The sequence below is a fragment of the Lathyrus oleraceus genome, chromosome 5 (assembly GCF_024323335.1).
Source record: "Lathyrus oleraceus cultivar Zhongwan6 chromosome 5, CAAS_Psat_ZW6_1.0, whole genome shotgun sequence".
Classification (NCBI taxonomy): Eukaryota; Viridiplantae; Streptophyta; class Magnoliopsida; order Fabales; family Fabaceae; genus Lathyrus; species Lathyrus oleraceus.
The window spans coordinates 39,284,543-39,291,689 of NC_066583.1; positions in this window are offsets into that span (position 1 = coordinate 39,284,543).

A 7,147-nucleotide genomic window follows, 5' to 3' on the forward strand; every position below is an offset into this window, starting at 1 on the left:
CATAGGATGCGACATCCTAGCGAGCATGTTTTTCCCCCAGTCCGAACTACTTCGACTCTGATGTCTATGCTTGATAGACTAAGTAGGCCCAGGATGCGATATCCTGCCGAGTCAGTCTTGTTTCTTTTCTGGTGTCTCTTTCAACCTGTATTTGTTTGTTTGTGAGCAGTGTTTTAGCAACCATATTCCTTCCTTTTGCGCGTGGATCCCGTCGAGTACGACGGATGCGTAGGGGTGCTAATACCTTCCCTTCGCATAACCGACTCTCGATCCCATTCTCTTTGGTCGCGAGACCATGTCTTTTCCAGGTTTACTTCGAGCGTTTCCTTTCCCACTTTTGGGATAAATAACGCACGGTGGCGGCTCTGTTGTTTCGTTTTCCCGCCGGTTTTTCGCGTAATGCGACATTAGGTTGAAGTTTGAAGTGAATGAAGCCTTCTATTTATAGCCAAGGGTGATGTAATTCATGAAGAAACTCGTGTGCATGTGAAGTTGGGTCCTCCATGCATGGGCCTATACAGGCGCATGGGAGGCCCAAAAGCAATGGCAATTGAGTGCTAAACATCAGCCAAATGAAATTGGACATGCAGATTTCAATGTGTAAGCTTGTGCATGGAATTTTAACATGGTATGCATAATTGGTACCAAAACTTCACCTCTTCGAAAATGCCATTTGCAAAATTGAATACTAGGCATAAGGGTAATGGTTGGAAAGGTATTGACGTAAGGAACAAATGTTATGTTGAACAAAAATCCATTTGGAAATGGGAAAATATTGAAAACTGGTCATGAAGTTCAAGGTACAAAACATGGATATGGAAAATTTTCCAAAATGGACCAACTTCAAGCCCTTCTATTTCAATGATGCGAGCCTCAAATGACAAAACCTCCAACATCAAAGTTGTGGATATTTTCAAGTAAATAAATTTGGACTTAAATTTTGCATCATTTGGATTTTTTATGAGAAAGTTATGGGCACTTGAAGTTGGACTTTTTCACATTTCAATGACTTTGGTCCAAAGTGACCAATAATGTTTTGTATTATCACATGTATTTATTTTATGATTATGAAATTTTGTCCAACATAACAATTGAGTTAGACATCTTAAAATTTCCAATGCACTTGGTCCCACCTTAAAATCATAAAAAATGAAGGAGTTAGGTCCTTGGGAAGTTGACCCAAAATTAGGGTTTCAGTCAAAATGACCTATAATGTTTTGAAATGAATGATTACCTTCCAAGTTTCAAATAGATTTTTGATGAACATGAAAGTTGTTCATATGGTTCATAAGAACATTTTTTCTCTTGGGGTCATCTTCATTTGACAAACACATCAAACGTTAGGTCTCAGTGGATTTCAAAATAGTCAGATGAATTGACTGATCAACTTCTCAAGTCCAAACTTCAAATATTGAAGAATGAATGATTGAGGAAACTCACGTAGGCTCATATATGCATAAAATTATGAATTAAAGAACTTACCTTGATTGTATTTGATCATAGGTTGAGTTTGCTTCATGAGCAAGGCACAGTCAATGCACAGTTGAATTAGGGTTTCCTTGGGAAGCAATCCTCAAGCCCTTTGGTTTATCTTAATCAAATTGACAAATTAAGATACTTGGGAGGAATATATGATGATTGAGAGCTTTGGGAACCATTTTCATGCTTGCTTTCACTTTCATCTGGCCACTTTAATGAGTATAGGGGCCTCTTAGGAGCCTTGGTTCACATGATTGCTCAAGCTTCAAAACCAATAAAGTTAGTGACATATTTTTGTGCTTTTGGTTAGTAAACAAAATAAGAAAAGCAATAATATACAATTAAAGCATGCTTGGTGGTCTCAAACCAACTCACACAAGTCCCAACCCTAGGGTAAAGAGCCAAGATGCTATGATCCTTGGCAAATGCAATGTGCAATGATATGATGCCATGAGGGATCTTAGGGTCAAAATTAGGGTCTTACAATCATGTCATAAGAAACCTTGTCACGAGAATCCTCAATGAAGGACACTCTGTAAAGGGAGTTTCTACTCCTCTATCAAGAAGGGACCCCTCTCCTGAGGTTGGACCTCACAATGAGAAGGATGATGATTCCTCTAGGTCTGAAAAAGATATAGCTGTTGAAGGTTTGTGCTCTTTAGGGAAAACTTTATCTGGTAAGAAATTTGTGGCATCACCTACTGCTAATGCTTCATAGTCTAAGAAGCATGATTCTACAAAGAAGGTGATTGACCTAGAAGTTGATAGTTCGGATGATCAAGATGATAGCTTGCTTCATCACTTGAAGCCTAGTGTGGCTAAGAGGATGAAGACCAGAAAGGGTAGGTCTGTGGCTGAAATGATGTCAGCCAAAACTGCTAAGAAGGCTACTGTTGTAGGCCCCTCAAAGTCTTGGAGCAAAGTTGAGGTGAAGAAGAGAAAAGTGAGAGAAATTTATGACTCAAGTGAAGATGTTGAAGAAGATGTCCCTGACATCTCCCCTGTCAAGAGGACAACTGTTAGGAAATCCCCTATAAAAGTTGTTGTTGTACATCTGGACAATATTTCTTTTCATCTTGAAGATGGAGCAGCAAAATGGAAGTTTGTAATCCAAAGAAGGGTGGCGGTGGAGAGAGAATTGGGAAAGGATGCTGTGGAGGTCAAAGAGGTCATGGACCTTATTAAAACTGCTGGATTAATGAAAACTATTGTTGGGTTATCTCAGTGTTATGAAGGACTGGTGAAAGAATTTGTGGTCAACATCCCTGAAGACATTGCTGATAAAAATAGCAAGGAGTTTTGCAAAGTGTTTGTAAGAGGGAAGTGTATCACTTTTTCTCCAACTGTGATTAATAAGTTTCTAGGAAGAGGAACAGAAGGTGCATGTGAACTGGAAGCCACAGACAATGAGGTATGTAGGGAAATTAGTACAAGACAGGTCAAGGAGTGGCCTAGTAAGAAGCATCTCTCTGCTGGGAAGCTGACTGTGAAATATGCTATTCTGCACAAGATAGGGTCAGCAAATTGGGTGCCAACCAACCACATCTCTACAATTTCAAATGCTCTTCGAAGGTTCATCTTTGTCGTTGGAACCAAGCTAAAATTTGATTATGGTAGATTTATGTTTGAACAAATTGTCAAACATGCTTCTACAAATGCAGTTAAGCTACCCATAACTTTTCCCTCAATGATTTGTGGGATTATCCTGAGCCAGCAACTTGGAATTCTGAGCATAAATGATCTTCCTAGTAGAAGAAAACCTCCTCTATCAGTTCATTACAAGTTGTTTAAAGGCAGTCATGTCGAAGAAATTGTCATGACATCTGTTGCGAAGAAGCCAACCTCAAAAGGTGGTCTTATTGCAGAACTGAAAGAAACTTGTAGAGAATTAGATACAGGGATAAGGGTAGCTAAAGCCAGGAAGGAAGCTTTGGAGGCTCTGATTGAAATCTTGGAGCAAGCTGAAAGAGAGAATGTTGGACAAGCCAAGGAAACAGAAGCCCAAACCTCTAGTAAGAGGTCTGAATCTAAAGATGAAACAAGTGGCAGTTCTGGTTCTGATGCTGATGAAGATGCAAGCTCCTCTGACTAGTTTTGTTGAAGTTGTCCCCCACTTTTGTGATGATATGATGTGATGGATGTTCTGGTGGTTCTTTTGGCAGTCATGTTCTGATGCCTTGATGTATTTTTTTCTGGGTTCTTTTTGGTTTTTCTGGATTTTTATCTCAACTTGTAAAGCTGTGTATGTTTATGGATCTGTAACACCTAACAATCTCCTTTGACATTCTGTGTGACATTCTGTGTGACATTCTGTTTGACTAATAGACATTTATTTTGTCTCGTTGGTCTCTTTGGTCTCTTTTGGCTAAAAAGGGGGAGAAGTAGCTAAAGTAGCTATGTTATACTATAAACAGATGACAAATGATGTATGTTGGAGATAATCTGTTTACTACATGTGATGTTGAAGGTGATGTTAGATGGGGAGGTGTATGTTACAAGTGATGTTGAAGGTGATGTCTGTGTTGAGCAGATGATGTTAAAGGTGATGTCTGTGTTGAGAAGACTGGGGGGGAGGTGGAGCACAAGCGCATGTGTGTTTAATATGTGTTTACTAGTTGCTATCTTAGCTAGTAATGTGTGTTTTATTACTTCTGCTGCTAAAACTGACACTGTGATTGTACTCTTGTGAAACAAATGATCTGATGTATGTTTTAGCCAAAATTTGCCAAAGGGGGAATTTGTTGGTTCTATGTGTTGGCATCAATTTTGGTAAAACCTAGAGTTTTCACAAGTTGTCACAAGTGTTGTCTTGACATGAGATAACAGGTTCCTGTAGGGTGTTTAAAATGTGGATGTGCATGATTTTGCTGAGATGTCAGACCCGATGTCAAGACATCTGTATACAGAACATTCAGTCTGAATGTTATGTATTGTGTGATTGCGCTTTTATGCTAATATATGTGTAATTGATGTGATGATTGAACGCACCATTCAATCAGTAATTAAAACCAGATTAACTTATTTTCCAACAAGATATGATCAACTGTCATGAGAAGATACGAATGGAAAATAGTTTTAGGGTTTTATGATGTCCAAGCCCAGCCAAACGCTTCTATATAAAGGGCATGGAAAACCTGGTTTTAACACACAAGAAATAACGAACAAAATAGTGAGAGAGAATAAGGGTTTTAGTCTTGTATGATCATGTGTATTGTGAGCCATTCATTCCTCCATAGATGATTGAATTGTACTGACTTTTGAGTTATAATTTGTCCATTCTAAGCTTTGAAGCATGAGTGTGTGTTTACTTGGTTGAAGCTTTTAAGCAAGATCAAGTATGTGTTCTTGAAGAGTGTCTTCTTTCATTTTAATATTTGTTTTTACATCACTGCTGTGATTGAGGGGGAGTGAGTAGGATCTCATATCTAAGAGTTCTTAGATAGAAGTCACACGGGTAGAGATTAGGTGAAAAGACTGTAACTTGAAGTTGTTTACTGGGAGTCTTTGAACTAATAATGTGTAGTGGATTTCCTTCCTGGCTTGGTATCCCCCAGACGTAGGTGAGTTTGCACCGAACTGGGTTAACAATTGCTTGTGTCACTTGTATTACTGTTCTTTATCTTTTATCCTACTTATATTATTCAAATATTAGTATCGTGACATTACCTTCGACATCTCATATCTGATACCAGAATTTCAGTGCTCTTTGTCACGAGGGTCTTAAACCCTAGATATGAACTTGATAGATCAATGGAGATCATGCTCTACCTACAAAAGATTTATGCAAATGCAAAGACATATTTTTGGTATTTGGGTTAGTAAAATGATAATATACAAGTGTAGCACCTCAAATTTGCACCTCCCATTTTGTACATACATTTTCATTTTTGGGTCATTAACATTGCATTGTCCATGGCATAGCTCATTGCATTATCATTTGCATAGTCAACAGTCATCAGGCAAGATCAGTCAAGACTGGTTAGGAGGTTCAGTTGTGCAAGCAAGCCAGTGCATTTTCTATGGAATCAAAGCCCTAGGGTTGGTTCAATGAGTTCATATGATTCAAGGATCATTTTGAAGTGGTTTGGTCAAGTATTGAAGGCTCAAGGCTCATCAGTCAACGATCAATTCATCTGAAACCCTAGAAAGTCAACAAAAGTCAACTATCAATTCAATCATGGATTTGAAGGTGGGAGATGGTTAGAGAGGCCTCATTCATGTCCATACAAGTCTCATTTGACATTTCAAACATCAACAATGAAGAATTTGAGGTCAGATGAAAAGTTTCCAAAAATAGTAAGTGACCTGTAATTTGAAATTGCCAAAAATGGAAAGGTTTTCTCCTCAAGATTACATCATCAAGAAAGCTTCAAATGAAAATTTGTCCAACATGAAAGTTGAAGATCTTATTCTCCCCTTTCCAAAAAATCCAAGAACATGAATTTCGCATGTGTGGTTGAAAAGATATGGATCAATCATGGCCAAATGAATTTGAACTTCAAGAAGGCATAACTTTCACACCATAAGGCCAAATGGAGTGGTTCTTTTTGCAACATTTCTCTCTTGACATGCACTATCCAAAACATGCATCATATGCCATGCATTTCCATCACAAAAATATTTGGTTTTCCATTTGAATTTTGGAGGGAAAATCCAAATTTGAAAATTATGCATTGTTTTCACTTCCCACCACTTGCATTAGCTTCTAAACAGATTTTTGAATTGATTCCAAGCCAAAAACGTGCACTGTTACATTGCTTTCTCATGCATGAGGTGAATTGGCAAATTTGCATTACACCTTTGTTTTCACTAATTCCAATTGCATTGGCTTAATTGGGATTAAGAGCATCATTAGCAGATCATATATAAGGGTAATCCTAACAGAAAAATGCAGGAACACATCATAATTTCCAGATCTGAAAAATCTCTTCAAACTTTCTCTCTCAATTTTCATCAAAATTTTGCAAAAGCATTGCTTTGTTCTTGGTTGATTCTTCACATAGAAGTATTGAAGAGCATTTTGGAAGCAAGATTTAGAAGATTTCGTGCAAATTTGAAGCTGTTGAAGTTCACACTCATCCATGGCAGTTGGAAATTCTGGCTAGATCAAGCACGATTGAGCTATCATTATTCATCCATTCATCCATATAAGCATTGAGGAGCATCTGTTTGAGCTTAGCATGGCCTGAATTGAGCAGTTCCAATTCTGCATCTTCAACAAGGTCAGAATTCGAGTTTCATAATTCTTAAATTGGTTATATGTATGTTGTAGATCCTTCCATGCTGAGCACACTGAGCTTTAGATCATTAATTTTCATGAAGAAATGAGTTAGATATGCTAGATCTAAGTTTAACATGTGAAACTTCTCTTGCTCGAATCTTTGAATGTGTGTGGAATTAGGTTAAATTAAGCATTGATCTGTGATGTATGATGAAAGATGAACCTAATGATATGCTCATTTCGTGTTTCTGAGAAATTTGTTCATGAGGCCTCAAGAACATGATGAATGTGTATGAAGCTGTTAGGGTTTTCATCTCCAGATTCCATTTGATCCGTTCCAGCGTGCTTTGCATGCGTTTGTATGTTTGTGTTCATGCATTGGTCCATGTGGCGCTGGCTTGGCACAATGGTTGGTCCTCGTTGATTCACATTGCCACATCAGTTAAG